The sequence below is a fragment of the Elephas maximus genome, chromosome 12 (assembly GCF_024166365.1).
Source record: "Elephas maximus indicus isolate mEleMax1 chromosome 12, mEleMax1 primary haplotype, whole genome shotgun sequence".
Lineage (NCBI taxonomy): Eukaryota > Metazoa > Chordata > Mammalia > Proboscidea > Elephantidae > Elephas > Elephas maximus.
Window position 1 is genome coordinate 42075116 of NC_064830.1, and position 15780 is coordinate 42090895.

Sequence of the window (15780 nt, forward strand, 5' to 3'; positions counted from 1 at the left end):
AGGGCCTCTCTCCGCTCCACGACCTTCTCTGAAAGATAAAGAAAAGCGGAAGGCTGAAGGCCCCGGCCGAGCTGAAAGCACAGCAGGGTTCGAGGCCGCTTCCCGGCAGTAGTCCGAGAAACGCCCCAAGGGGAGGAGAAGAGTTCGGGCCTCCTCTCCCACACTTCGTTAGGACGCCGGCCTGGGCGGGACCCCTCGCCGGCTGAGGCCAGCGCAGGGCGTCGGGTGGCCTGGCGCTCTGCTGGCCCGGCAGCAGGACTGCGTGAGCCCCGGGCGCGCCGTCGGAGCTTGCGGCACCCGCCGGCGGCGGCCCGGCCCAGTCAGAGCGTGCAGGGGAAGCGCGGCGGCGGGCGGCCGGGGCGGGGCGGCGGGCGGGCGGGCGGGCGGGGCGGGGCGGGGCGCGGAGGGGGCGGGGCCGCGAGCGGGGGGCGGTGGCGGCGGCGGTGGCCGAGGAGGAGGAGAACATGGCGGCCGCGGAGAGCGGCTGAAATGCCTGTTCTTCAGGCCAGGAGAGCGGGAGTCTGACGCGATTCGCCGAGTCCTCTCCTCAGACGGCTGGACCGCGGCCCCGAGCGCCTCGGCCACCCTGCTCTCCGCGGCTCCCTCGAGCAGAGCCTGCGCCCGGTTGGTTCTGCATCACCCTGCGGGGGGACCCCTGCTCCGGAGGAGGGGGCCGGAGAGCCGCGGCGGCGGCCGCCTGGGCCCCGGGGCCGGGCTGCTGGCCCGAGAGGCGGCGGAGGCCGCAGCGGTCCCGTCGCGGTCGCAGGCGAGCGCGGCGGCCGTCCGCGCGGCCCAGAGGCGGCGGCGGCAGGTGAGCGGCGGGCGGCGGGCGGCGGGCGGCGGGCGCGGAGCCTCCGGGTGGGTGCAGCTGTCACGAGCGCGCGACCGCGGAGGCCCTCGGGGGCGGGGAGCAGCTGGCGCCCCTCCGCCCTCCGCCCTGCTTTCTCCCCGCGCCGTTCCCCTCCCACTTTCCCCGAGTTCTCCCTCTTCCCCCGGCGCGGCTGGAGGGGGCGGAGGTCGCAGCTGTCACGGGCGCCCGCTGGGGGCTGCTCCCCGCCGAGGGAAGCTGCTGTAGCAGCGACTCCGCTCACCCTCTCCCGGCCGCCCTAGTTAGCGCGGAGACGGGGAGCATCGCGGAGGGTGCGCGGCCGCCGTCCGGCGTGGGGAGCGCGGCGCCCCGAGGCTGCCTGCCGGGCGCTCCCCGCCGCCGAGAGGGGGAGCCGGAAGTCGGCGCGGGCGCCCCTCGGCCCGACGAGCGCGGTGACCTTGGCCAGCCAGTTCATCTGTCGGAGTCTCGCTTGCCCAGACTGCGAAATGGGGATGACCGTGGCGTGCCTTTCCGTAAGCGCAGCCTTGGAAGGCGCTTCCGTTGAATCCCAGCCCACTTGCTTTTTTCCTTCTCCCCATAGGAGATTTCGGAGGTAGAAATGGGATGGATCAATGAAATTTTCCTGTTGTGGGTAGGGTTCGGTCCCCTTCCTAGCATTCTGCTGAAAGGACCTAGGAAGGGAAGCCAACGTGTTGACCGGATGATTGGGAGATGGGATTGGTTGATGGTCAGTGACAATTCAACCGCTGTGTAGTCCCTGTAGGAGATGGAAAAATTGAACACCTAGTCCATATTACCCAGCTCTTTTTTTTTTTTTTTAAGCACTCACCCCGGTGGACGAGGCACTGCCTGGCCTGAGGATGTTAGAGGGAGACAGAGAGGTTGACAGTAAAGCCTGTGCTTGTGACAAGGACATCGTGTGATACGGTGCTGTGACTGGAGAGTTTGGTGGGGAGGAAAACTTTATGCTGTCAGACCTTTAAGCCTTCCAGTCTTAGCTTTCCTTGTTCATTGTACCCAGCACAAAAACCCAGTGCCGTCGAGTAGATTCCGACTCGTTGTAGAGGTGTTAAAAGAGGCAGGTGTCCTTGTGGAGAAGGTGAGATTTTTTTTTCTGTTGAGATTGTGAATTTTTAATATCTTATACGATGATGGTGAATGAAGGGTTCTGGAGTGAATTGCAGTTCCAGCACCCTGTGTTGATGGCAAGAGTAATCTCTGTGGTGATGATTTGTGAGGGCTCATGCTTACTCTTCAGTGAGTAAGAAATCTTCAAGAGTCAGTGTAAAACATTACTGTGGTGAAGCTTAGATTATATTGTACAGTGCAAGGGATGGAGTTCAAGGGTTAAATTTGCTTGAGGTTTGTCTCCTCTTCTGGAATTGGTTGGAGGTTAGTCTCAATAAAAAAAAAAAAAAGTTGGCCAAAGGGGCCTCTCAGCTCCCTTCACAGAAGCTGTGATGTAGTAGGAAGGGGGTCAGATTTCTTCATGTTGAGGATAATGTGAAAAGAAAGTATTTGCTTGCGTATTTTGGCTCTTTGAACTAGAAATAGTTTTGGGTTAAAGGTAGCAATGGCGTTTGATTCAGCTTAATAGATGGCCATTGTTTGAATCATTTGTTGTAAAGTAGATGAAATTGGAAGTGTTTCTATTTTATCTCCTGTACTTTGTGGAAAGGTCTAATTTGGCTTTATGAACTAACATCTTAAATGTTTTCCCTCCATTTCTTATTCAGACTTTATGCTTTTGAAACAGTGGGTTAAAAGGAGGGCCTGAATAGGGAATATGTGGTTTAGAGAAAAAATGGAGCGCTGCTGCTTACAAGAACAGGTGTTTGATCTGATTTCTGTAGACATTTTGCACTGCTTATTCATTATATTTACTTAATCCACATTGAAGTTTGATGTATAAGGTGTAACACTTGAATTTTACATAATTCTATTTAATCTCTTCCTTATTTTTCTCAGAGAAAATCTGTAGGGTTTTGTCTGTTAACTTGCTTTTTGTGTGGTTTAAGCCAAGGGGAGTATTTTAGATCTGCATTTTTGGATAAGTGGTTTTATTGAAAAAAGTGCTTGATGGAACTAATGGTGATTGTTCCACTTAAACTGGGATTATACAGACAGTGCATTTTTCTCCCTCTTTCTGCCAACTTTTGTTTTCCTTTCTCCCTCAATTTCAGCGTTTCATTTCTAGAAATCTGGGTTGAAAACAGAAGCAGCAGTTTGTATAATCCCAAGAACTTGCTTATGCCAGGAAGCTGTAAAGGTGACATGAAGTGAGTGTGACATAAAGATATTGCTCCTACTTAAGACATTAAACTGTTGAGGGAGTCTAGGGTCAACACTTAATTTTTCTTGAATTTCCTGTTTTCTATGTATGTGCTAATCTTTTGGTGGGCAGAGGGTTGGGTTGCCATGGTGCTGACTGGTGTATATTGTGAAAGTGTTGGCAAAATTTCATGCTTTTATTCTATAGAGAAGGGTGGTAAACAAGCCTAAGTAATTTAAAGGTGTTCCCAGGATGGAATGTTTTCTACATGTACTCTTGATGCTGCTAATCCAGTGAGTGGTCTTCACCAGGACTAAATGTGTTGAGTAAGTGATGGGGGTAGCACAGAGGTGTTGAAAACTAGTGGGAAGGAGTTGGGAAGGGAGGATATTGGACAGTCCTTAATTTTTGTGCTCTTTTGGAATGCATATCAGAGTATGATTTCTAATTATTTTTCAAGAATATTTAAGTCTTTCCTGCTCTGTTATTATCAATTTCACTTATATTCTCTTATGGAGACACTTCTACCTCTGTTCCATAATTTAGCTTGTCTTTTTTGCTCTGTCCCCCAGGGGTTCAACATTGTTTGAATGTTATGTTGCATATTTTATGGATTTGGTTGGCCTCGGGCCATGTGGACTAACATAGCTTTCATTTTAGGGCAGTATAGGAGGTGAGTACAGGCACACAACACCCGGTAGAATCCCTTAAGTCATGGGGTGTAGGAGATTCCCAGGATGCTCATTATTGTCTTAGCAGTGATTTTTGCCTTCTAAATATGATAACCACAGGAATTCTCAAAGGGCCATTGACTGCTTTCCTGGCAGAGGTCCAAAAGCATTGTGGTGGGCACCTTTCTCCCTTTCCTGCAAACGTTGAACAGGGAGGTAGAGGTGGAGGTGGGTGAAATATATGTGTTTCAGGAGTTGGATGATGGAGCTCTATATACAGTTTGGACTGAAGAACCATAAAAATTTTTCCTCACCTTGTATAACTTTCATACCTATTTGGAGAGATAGGATTGTGGGAAAAGACTTCTCCTTTTTTGCTTCTCTCTTCCTACGGGCTTCCCACGTTAACCAGTTCCTTAGCCTATTGGTCAGTGGTCACTGAGGATGGGCCTTGTGGTCTGATTTTTCCTTCCCATTGGTGGTGAAGTCTAATCATGTCAAGCCTTCCCTTCTCCATATTTCATATTGTAGTTAATAATTTGTGCCTTTCTTGCAACATGTGGGGTCTGAGGTCATAAAATGGGTTAGTGGCAATTGGGTACCCTCCTCGGTTGCTTAGTTTAAGAAGGAAGTAGTGTTTTGTGGGTCATGATTTTTTTCACTAACTTAGTTCTGGACAGCTGTTTGTGGGTGTACAGTATTTGGACTCATATAGTACAGAAATGATTATTTTATATTTATGCAGGATAAGTGGTTGAATAAGAGAAATTATTATAAAACACTGACACCAACATGTAGGTTCAGTTACAGAAGTACAAGTGTAGAGAGAGCAGTTGTATCCATGTGTCCTGCCTCATACCCCCATCTGCAACACAGTATTATTGAGACACCCTTAAGTGGTAGACTTTTAGTAGAGCTTAGTATAGTTATATTTAGAAGATAAAAGCTTAGGCCACAGTGGAAGCTGCAGTCACTTGAGGAATTGAAGACTTGAAATTAGTCAGTCTAGTCACCTTCACCTTAGACATATTTTGTTCCAGTCTCTCTCCCCATAGGTATGTTTCAGACTTGAAATTTATCAATATAGTCACCCTCACCTTAGATATATTTTGTTCTAATCTCTCCCTGTAGGTATGTTTCAGTATGGAAGGCATAGAAGTTGGGCTTTACTGAGAAGCCATGCACCTGACCATTACGAACAGTCAGTACAAGCACAGAGCTGAAATAAACCCATTAATAGGACTGGAGTTCTAAGAATACTGGATAATTGAATGCATCCAGAGTGATACTTGATTTTGCCCCCTCTGGTTTATAATCTCGAGTTAGTTTTTTAAGTTTCTTTTAGAAATAGGGCTTTGACAGACAGGGGATGGTGTCCCAGTTCTTCCGGATAGGAAAAAACAAAAACCAAACCAGTTGCCATTGAGTCGATTCTGACTCACAGAAAGCTTATAGGACAGGGTAGAACTGCCCCGTAGGGTTTCCAAGGAGTGTCTGCTGGATTGGAACTGCCGACCTTTTGGTTAGCAGCTAAGCTCTTAACCACTGTGCCACCAGTGTAACCTCGGGCTAATGATCTAACCACACTAAACCTCAGGTTTTCATGTTTTAAAATTGGAATAATGTACTTACTTTCATATTGTTATAATCTTTAAATTATTATATTAAATAACAAGATATGTCTAGCGTAATTATTGGCACATAGTAAGACATTAATAATGTTTTCTTACGTTTCTATAACCTAAAACACATCATGAGCTAATTCATCACTAAATTGTTTGATTCTTTCTTTGTAGTTTCTTGGATTCTCCCCTTTATTTCTGGTTTTACAATCTGTCCTCCTGTCATTTTGCGTATGGAGTAATGGGAGTCACATAGACTGTGGGCCTGAGTTTCTTTATCATTAAATGAGCATATTGGTCCGATTCCATATCTCTTCTTATGCTACAATTCTGTAATTTTTAGGTGTAACTTTTTCGTGCATGTATTTACTTCTCATTTATTCTACACATAAATTCTTAATTTTTTTTTTTTTTGATATTGTTTTTAGTGGAGACTCTGTGGACAGATTTATCAAATGTGAACCACTGAAACTGATTCTTGCATTTCCCAGACCAGAAAATTTGCTGCAGATGGTATATGCAGAAATACTTTGTAAACTGTAAAGTGCTACATAAGTGAAGAAAGTGTTATAATCAGCCATACAGAGCATGTTTCTTTGCTTTTACATATTTCATTTTCTTTATTTAAATTGTATCTCCTTTTCCATTATTATCTCTTGACCTTCAAAATCAGAGTCAAAGCTGGTATGTTCTCCAGAATCTTGGTTTTTATCACTTACTTAGTACCATTTGGTTTATTTTATATAATTTCTTTCCTTTTTTTGGGAGATATTCTCATTTTAGTGTATGCTGAATTGGTCTTCTTAATTAGATTGAAAAATCCTTCAGATGGCATGAACCACGCATCATTTAGAGTTAAGGGGCCTTAATGGCCACGGGACCACCCTGAGTCAGAATCCACTCAATGGCAGTGGTTTTTCTTTTTTAGAATGACCACTTAGGACGACTGCCTTAATATTGTAGATGAGAAGAGTGTTTTTCTTGGATCGTGCGTTAAGTGGTATTTGGCTTCAGGGCTCCTTTATGAGAGTTACTTTTTTTTTTATTGGAAAGTTATTACAAGAATATTTAAAATTTTAAGAATTCTAATAAGCTTTTGAGTAATGCGTAAGCTAAGTAGGAAAGGAGTGGAGTTTTTATTTTTTGACTGAAAATTGACTCTCTAATATTGTTAACAGTCTATTTATAAATCAAGAATTAATTAAGGCCACTCTCAAAAACTAGAAAAGAATGCCTGAGGAGAAATGTCTGCCTTTTCCTTTATGGCCCTTATTTGGAGTCAGCAAATATTTATTGAGTGTGGTCTCTGAGCCAGGTACTGGGCTAGCTCTATGTATTGCGTTTTATAAATGAGGAAACAAGGCTCGGAGAGGTTAAGTGGCTGGTGTAAGATTGATTGCACAGCTTGTGGGTGGTAAGTGTGACATGTGAGCCCAGGTTGTCTGACTCTAAATCATATTCATACCTTAATTGGCTTACCTCCAAGTGTGTTTGCCACACTTGGCCACGTGATAGGTCCGTTTTGCTTTCTGGGGTTTCTTTTTGTTGCATACTCCATGTACTGTGGAGACTCATGCAATCTCATTCCTTTTTGATGACCCACAGGCCATGTTATGGTTTGAATCCCTCCAAAATATGTGTTGTAATTCCTAACCTCTATGCTTGTGGTTGGAAACCCTGGTGGCGTAGTGATTAAGAGCTACAGCTGCTAACCAAAAGGTTGACAGTTTGAATCCATCAGGCAGTTTGTATCTACCAGGGGCTCCTTGGAAACCCTATGGGGCAGTTTACTCTGTCCTGTAGGGTGGTCGGAAACCCTGGTCACGTCATGGTTAAGTGCTACGGCTGCTAGGCTGCTAGGCTGCTAGTCTGCTAGTCTGCAGTTTGAATCTGCCAGGTGCTTCTTGGGAACTCTGTGGGGCAGTTCTACTCTGTCCTATAGGGTCGCTATGAATCAGAATCGACTCTATGGCAGTGGGTTTGTTTTTTTGGTTATAGGGTGGTTAAAATACTATTTGGGAATGAGTTGTCTTTGTTACGTTAATGAGGCTGGAGTGGTATAAGGTATATTTTGAGTCAGTCTCTTTTGACATGCAAAAGGAATTAAACAAGCAAGCTAGCAAGCAGAGATGGGGGAAGGTTGATACCAAGCCACATGGAGATCTCCAAGTAGCCAGGAAACAGAAGCTGAAGAGACAAAGACCTTCCCCCAGAGCTGACAGAGAAAGCCTTCCCCTAGAGTTATGTCCTAGTTATCTAGTGCTGCTGTAACAGAAATATCACAAATGGTTGGCTTTAACAAACAAATTTATTCTCTCTCAGTCTAGAAGGCTAGAAGTCTGATTTCAGGGTACCAGTTCCAGGGGAAGGCTTTCTCTCTCTGTCATCTCTGGAGGTAGGTCCTTGTTATCAGTCTTCCCCTGGTGTAGGAGCTTCCCAGTGCAGGAACCCTGGGTCCAAAAGATGCATTCTGCTCCTGGACTACTTTTCTTGGTGGTATGAGTCCCCTGTCTCTCTGCTCGCTTTTATATCTCAAAAGAGATTGTTTTAAGACACAACCTAATCTTATAGATCGAGTCGTGCCTCATCAACATAATTGCCACAATTCCCACCTCATTAACATCATAGAAGTAGGATTTGTAACACATAGGAAAATCACATCAGATGACAAAATTGTGGACAATCATGCAGTACTGGGAATCATGGACTAGCTAAGTTGACACACATTTCTGAGGGGAGCACAATTAAATCCATAACAAGCCAGCACCCTGAATTTGAACTTCTAGCTTCCTAAACTGTGAGAAAACAAATTTCTGCTTGTTAAAGCCATCCACTTGAGGTATTTGTTATAGTAGCACTGGGTAACTAAGGCAGACCATATTAAAAGAACCGAAAACAAAGCAAACAAAACCAGTTGCTGTGATTGCTTCTGACCCACAGTGCACGCATTTGTGTAAGAGTAGGCCTGTGTTACATTGGGTTTTCAGTGGCTGAATATTTGGAAGTAGACCATTAGGCTTTTCTTCCAAGGTGCTTCTGGGTGGATTTGAACCTCCAACCTTTGGGTTAGCAGCCGAGCGTGTTAACTGCACTACCCAGGGACTCAGGAACCATGTATAACTTCATGAAAGTGTCCCTTTAAGATTCTTAAACTGTTTCTGGTCTCACCTTTGTACTTTAGTAATGTTGATTCTTTGGTGCTTCTGTCTAGGTAATCTTATCTTTGAATGGTTTTGGGTTCTTTGCGATAAAATTCTACCTCTCAAGTTTTGTTGGTGTTTAAATAGCTAAAGCTTAGGGTGTTTTTTTTCATTTGGAACAAATTGCTTGGTCGTTCTCTGTGTTCCCACTTTTATTTTGAATGGGTGATCTTTATATAGTTAAAATATTTACATGCTCTTCTTATCTAGATTAGATTTGATTAACAGTAGAAGATATTCTCTTGTGAGTACGTGTATGTATATATACAGACATCATCATATTTGACCAGCTAGTTGAAGGATGAAATGTCCTTGTTTTTTGAAAGCATCTGTATGTGTAATCACGGCCTTACTTTGTGAGTTTGTTTGGAGGAAACCAGGGACAAGTTATTTGTTCTGCAGAGTCTTAAATCATACCTCCCTCTTTACTCCAGATCGTACAGGAAGTCTGTAATTGAACTTCTAAGTAGTCATTCAATCATTCGTTTAAGACATAGTTATATTAGTGCCTACTTTGTTTAAGGTACTGTGTTGTTAAAAGATAGGGAAGTTAAACAGTAAGATAGAGATCCTGTTCTTCAGGAGAATGACATAAGAGAGGTGATAAGACAACCACAGAAATACCTGTAATACTAATCGAATGTGATGAGTGCTATGAGAGAGGTACTGGAACAGTATTTGAGTTTGGAAGAAAGTGATTATTTTCATTTGAGAGGGATTAGGGCAAGTTTCATGGAGGAGTTGGTGGTGGACAAGAGCATTGGCATTGGGATGGTTTCTGTATGGGTTGGATGGAGTGAGGAGAGGAGTATATTCAGGAATATTAAATAGCAGAGATGAAAGGGTAGAAAAACTTGGAGTTACGTAAGGAGGGATGAAGGGGGAAAAGTATGAAGAGAACTATGGCACCAGCTGAGGTGGGAGAGGAAACCAGATGGTCCAGTAGCAGTAGCAAGACCCTGAAGGCCTTTAATGGAGGGGTGTGATGGAGAGCAGTGAAGTATGCAGATCTGGATAAAAATGAGAAATGTCCATTTTTCAAATGAAAGCACGTGAATCTTTTCTTGGCAAGTTTTATACCCCAAATTTTATATTTTCATAGTTTTTGAAATGATTCCATATGTAAAATTTACTACACTGGGAATTTATTCACTCATTTTTATCTGTATTTGAGAACAGACTGTATGTTTTTTGAGTAGAAGTTAGTGCAGTTTTTTTTTTCACTGCCTTACACTTTATTTATTTTTTAAAGGAGTAGCTATTCTTTTAAACAATGTATCATCAATTGGCATTCTTTAAGGTGATGCAGCAGTCTTGTTTTTTAAGTGTACAAATTGTTGCCTCTTTATGTAAAAATGCACTGTATTGGGCCATGTAAGTTCAAAGCCCTAGGCTGTCAGTATAGTTCTTGGTTTATCTGACGTGTTCCGAAAAGCACAAGGCAGGATATGTCATGAAGAGCCTTGGATCTTGTTCCAGTCCAGTCTGTTATTTGACTGTACCCCTAGCCACCATCACACTGAGGGAACAGTGTTAAAGACAACTGTGTCACAGAATGTGCTGCAGCTGTGTCTTCTGCCAAACTGGTAGTAATTCAGAGATGAATATAATATTATTGGAGTACTTTTATTTTAAACTTTGATAGGATGCAAGGGAACTTGGTTGGAAGGTGCTGATACGGAGCCTTGACCCTTGGAAACTGAAGCACTTTTACAGCAGTTGTTCTAATGTGGGGTTTATATGAAATTATCTGGGAAATGGAAGAAATTTTAGAGGTTTTTAAGGGAGCTTATTCTCTTTCAGTATATATTGTAATGTTTTGCAGTTTACAGAGACCAGGCTAATTAGATTTTTAGGTTTATTACTTTAAATAGTGGACTTTTTTAAAAAAATAATTTTTATTGTGCTTCAAGTGAAAGTTTACAAATCAAGTCAGTCTCTCACACAAATACTTATATACACCTTGCTACATACTCCCAATTACTCTCCCCCTAATGAGACAGCCCGCTCTCTCCCTCCAGTCTCTCTTTTCGTGTCCATTTCGTCAGCTTCTAACCCCCTCTACCTTCTCATCTCCCCTCCAGGCAGGAGACGCCAACATAGTCTCTAGTGTCCACCTGATCCAAGAAGCTCACTCCTCACCAGCATCCCTCTCCAACCCATTGTCCAGTCCAACCCATGTCTGAAGAGTTGGCTTCGGGAATGGTTCCTGTCCTGGGCCAACAGAAGGTCTGGGGGCCATGACCGCTAGGGTCCTTGCAGTCTTCAGTCAGACCATTAAGTCTGGTCTTTTTATGAGAATTTGGGATCTGCATCCCACTGCTCTCCTGCTCCCTCAGGGCTTCTCTGTTGTGTTCCCTGTCAGGGCAGTCATCGGTTGGAGCTGGGCACCATCTAGTTCTTCTGGTCTCAGGATGAGGTAGTCTCTGTTTCATGTGGCCCATTCTGTCTCTTGGGCTCATAATTACCTTGTGTCCTCGGTGTATTATTTTAAATAGTAGACTCTTAACAATACATTGTGATGCAGTAGGGCATCACCATGCAGATTTTTTTGTATAATATTTCATAGGTATTAATTGCTTATCTTTAGGGAAAAGACTTAAAAATTGTCTAACTTAAAGATGACTTACTAATTTTTCTTTGCCAGAAAGACGTGTCCCAAATTTGCTGACATATTCTCAAACAAGTGGTTATGCAAACATTTATGAAAAATAAACATACTTACTCTGTCCCTCTGAATATGGCAAGCTCTTAACAGTGACTCAAAAAGTAACTACTTTTCAAAACAAAACAAAGTTTCAGTGCTATGGCCAGAGAGTATTCCAAGTGGGTGTTTGGAACGATTTCCATCATTACTAGATTTAATTGCTGAAAATGTGTATTAACTTTAAGAACTTTCTAATATATACACTTGAATTGGGAAGCAAAATTTTCTAACATGTATAAAAACCTTGAAAAAGAGATGGTTTAGTGGTTTTTGAGCCCATATGGTGAATATATGAAAAGACAATTCCATCTAATTAGCTTGTAAGAACCACTGATTGTCATTAGGAAATATGGAGACACGCTTGCTGAATTTTAGCAAAAACCTTTGTATAAATAGTGAATGGGATTGGAAATTGAGTATGTTTTATTCAGTGCAGCCAGTGATGCAGTTCTTCCTTTTGGTTTTACTTTTCTTTGTGAAGTTTTTTTTTTTTTTTGTCTATAAACCAAACAACCAAACCCAGGCTGATAGCCATTAAAACCAAATGAAATATTTATTATCAAAATAAACCAAATTTAGAACCAGCCCTTCAAGTTACTATGCTAGAAAGTGTGAAAGCAAGGTTAAAAAATAACAAACCATGTTCAGTCTCATTACTGTCATCAAAAGTAATGGTATTAATAACTATATTTATTAGGAAGTACACTGGGTCCCTGGTGGCACAGTGGTTAAGACCTTGGCTGCTAACCAAAACGTTCAAATCCACCATCTGTTCCTTAGGAACCCTACAGGGCGTTTCTACTCTGTGCCACAGGGTAGCTATGAGTCAAATTTGACTTGATGGCAGTGTTTTTTTTTTTTTCTGGTTTTATTAGGAAGCACCAACCAAAAAAATCAAACCCTTTGCTATCAAGTTAATTCCAACTCATAGCGACCATATAGGACAAAGTAGAACTGCCCCATAGGGTTTGCAAGGAGCGCCTGGTGGATTTGAACTGCTGACCTTTGGTTAACAGCTGTAACTCTTAACCACTATGTCAGCAGGGTTTCTTTAAGAAGCACGCAAAGCTTTTACGTCATCAATATAAAAAAAAAAGTTTAAAAATTCTGTTTATTATCTCACTCTTTTAAATTTCTATTTTTTGTATAGTTTACAAGGTACCTAATTTGTTGGTTTGGTGTGTAGTGTATATAATTTATAAGTAAATATAATAGAGCTTCTTACTGAAAAAACTTTTAACTATGGGATATATGATAAAAATGTATGGTTATCGCTGTTCTGGAAACCCTGGTGGCATAGTGGTTAAGAGCTACGGCTGCTAACCAAAAGGTCGTCAGTTTGAATCCACCATGTGCTCCTTGGAAACTCTGTGAGGCAGCTTTACTGTCCTATAGGGTTGCTGAGTCAGAATCTACTCAATGGCAATGGGTTTAGTTTTTTTTGATCACTATTTTATTTATTTATATATATATATATTTTATATCGGGGTTTTTAACCTGTAGTTCATGGACTAAGAGGCTCTAGATAGGCTTTAGGGAGCCTGAATACTCTGGAATCATACGCAAGATTTTGTGAGTTCGTACATTTCTCTGGGGAGAGAGTCAGTAACTTTCACCACATTCCCAAAAGGGTCCATTGACCTCCCCCAAAGCCCAAAAGCTTAAGAACCCCTGCTCTTGAGGACTGAGACCTCAATAACCCCATTCATCCAGTCTTACCTTCTTGCCAAGCTTAATGGATATATCTAATGTCGTTACTCACGCCTGCAGTATGACTGGATTTGCAGTCTGTTTTTCCATTTTGCCATAGATGCGATTGCACTGCCTTTGGCCTTTACAGGTGTTTGAGCTCTATTTGTTGCACAACTACCTGGCTCTTCATCACTTGGCTGCTTTTATGTATCATTTTTTACCCCTTTCTTAAAACCACCAATAAAGAGAGTGGATCTAGTGTAGGAGAGTGGAGATGGGAATGGATATATGTATAGAAGAGCCCAGTGTCAATTCAAGAATAGGCCCTGCTGGGTAGGTTGGGATTTACAGTTGCTTTTCCCTTGACCTCTCTTTGGCATCTGAATCTCAGCTTTATAGGGTCCTTAGGGTCTGATTTGACACATGCTAAGAAAAAAAAAGTCTTCCTTAGTTCAGTCAGCTCCTTAGATCTCTTCCTTTTTTTCTTCACTGTCACTGTTCCTGGTGGCATAGTGATTCAGAGCTCGGCTGCTAACCAAAAGGTCAGCAGTTTGAATTTACCAGTTGCGCCTTGGAAACCCTATGGGGTGGTTTCACTCTGTCCTGTAGGGTTGCTGTGTGTCGGAATGGACTCGATGGCAGTGGGCTCTGGGTTTTTTGGTTTTGGTCACTGTTTTAATTCAGTAATTCAGGCCTGATTATTGCAGTGGTATCCAAAGTGGTCCCACTGTCCCCAGTTAGTTCATTTTTCAGTCTGTCCTAAATTTTGTTTTGGAATCCTAATTTTTACATTCATTGTGTTACTTTGCTCAAAAATCTTCAATGGCTCCTCCTTAGGGTCAAGGTAAAGTTGTTCCGTAGCTTGGCGTTTCTAGCTTTCTGTTTTCTGGCATCACCTTGCTTTTCTGGCCTCATTTTCCACTAGTCTCTCCCAATAAACTGTTTGTTTGAAGTAAAATTGTCAGTTTACTGTCCCTTAAGCACATCTTGGGCTTCTCTGTTTCCACCCCTTTCCTTCCCCTAGAATGTTCTCCCTTACCCTAGTCTATACCTCATGAAATTCTCCCTATCCTTTAAAGCTCAGTCCATATTCCGCGTAGTGGTTAAGTGCCACGGCTGCTAACCAAAGGGTTGGCAGTTGAAATCCGCCAGGTGCTCCTTGGAAACTCTATGGGGCAGTTCTACTCTGTCCTATAGGGTCGCTATGAGTTGGAATCGACTCGATGGCACTGGGCACTGGCTGTTAAGTATTCAAACTATAAAATTTGAAAGTAATATCTTTCTTCTATGAACTCTTTCTGCACTTATTTTCTTTATTATTCATTCGATACTTTCTATATACTGCCTTGTACTGTGTGAATTTTTTTTTTTCGTGTGTTCTGTCTCCCAAATTAAGGTATGAGAATGGCAAAAAAGGATATATTTTATTTTGTCCTCTGCAGTGTCTTATACACATAGATACTAAAATATTTAAGTTCCATTGATTAAAGCATAATGTTACTTATTAATGTACTTAGAAAAATAGACTTTTTTTGGTGCAGCGAATACTCGTATGTAAACCAAACCCATTGCTGTTGAGTCGATTCCAACCCATATATAATACTTAGGAATTCTCCTTATTGGTTTCAAGGTATTTGGGAAATTGAATTGGAAATCAGATGTTGCTTGGAGAGCATGTAGTCCTACAACAGAAGGAGTTGGCCATTCTTAAGAGCTATATTCAAAAGCCTGAGGTAGCCTGGTGAGTCATTGTTCTCCAGTGTAGAACTCTACCTGCTCTGGGTAACAGAAAAACTGAAATTCCTTCCTCTTTCTCCTTAGTGTGGGTGATACAAATTCCTAATTTCTTGAAGATTGCTATACTTCTGTTTAATTTTTCTTCTCAGTAAAAGATAAATTTTTATTGAATACCTGATGTTTGAATGATAAAACGGGACACCATGAAGGTGTAATATATTTATGCAAATGTATTATAATCTCTAGGGGATTTGCTTTAAATGATACACAAATGGAAAAATAATATAAAATAATGCAAAAGATGTCACATAGAAGTATATGATTTAGTTGCCAACTGAGATATATGGGAAACTCTTCTAGCACTGTTTTTAGTTCTCACTTGAAATTTATTGTGTGTTTTTGTTTCTGTTTTTACATCTGTGCAATTTCCCTCCAACCAGATTATAATAGAGGGTGGAGGCCATTTATTATACTAGTTTGTATCCATAGTGTTTTCACAGAGTTTTACCTACAGTATAAAACCAAAACCAAACCCATTGTCTTCTAGTCAATTCTGACTCATAGCGACCCTATAGGGGAGAGTAGAACTGCCCCTTAGGGTTTCCAAGGCCATAAATCTTTACGAAAGCAGACCACTACATCTTTCTCCTGCAGATCGGCTTGTGGGTTTGAACTGCCCACTTTTTCGTTAGCAGCCGAGTGCTTAACCATTGCCTAAATTTGTTACTGATGATGCCAGGAGCCTAGCATGGTCTGGAGGAAGTGGAAGTTGGGCTAGGTTTGTAGAATTTGGAATGATGCTTATAAAATAGTCTCACAGAACATGAAAAAAAGGGTTCTGTAGTTACAGTAATTAAGTCCGTTTGCTGCACCATCTGGAACATGGAGCCTCCTTGAGTACTTTGGCTTTGGCCCTGAAGTGGCACATATCACTTCCTCTTGTAGCCTATTGGCCAAAAGCAGCCACACAGCACTCAAAAAACCAAACCAAATCCATTACAGTTGAGTCGGCTCCTACTCAGAGCAACCCTGTAACGCTACTTAAGGGGC

The 15780-nt window shown here is 42.4% G+C and overlaps 1 protein-coding gene across 8 annotated transcripts in view; it reads left to right on the forward strand.

Moving 5' to 3' along the window:
* Nucleotides 1-720: 720 nt before the first annotated feature.
* Nucleotides 721-15780, forward strand: part of NCOA1 (nuclear receptor coactivator 1) — a 277613-nt gene continuing 262553 nt past the window's right edge. For 7 of the 8 annotated variants that reach the window (XM_049902741.1, XM_049902739.1, XM_049902743.1 and 4 more), the window contains exon 1: nucleotides 721-811. The gene's annotated coding sequence lies outside the window, so the exon portion shown is untranslated. Of the gene's footprint in view, nucleotides 812-877; nucleotides 1342-15780 lie in introns of those variants that run through there. The other variant, XM_049902740.1, reaches the window with a different exon arrangement.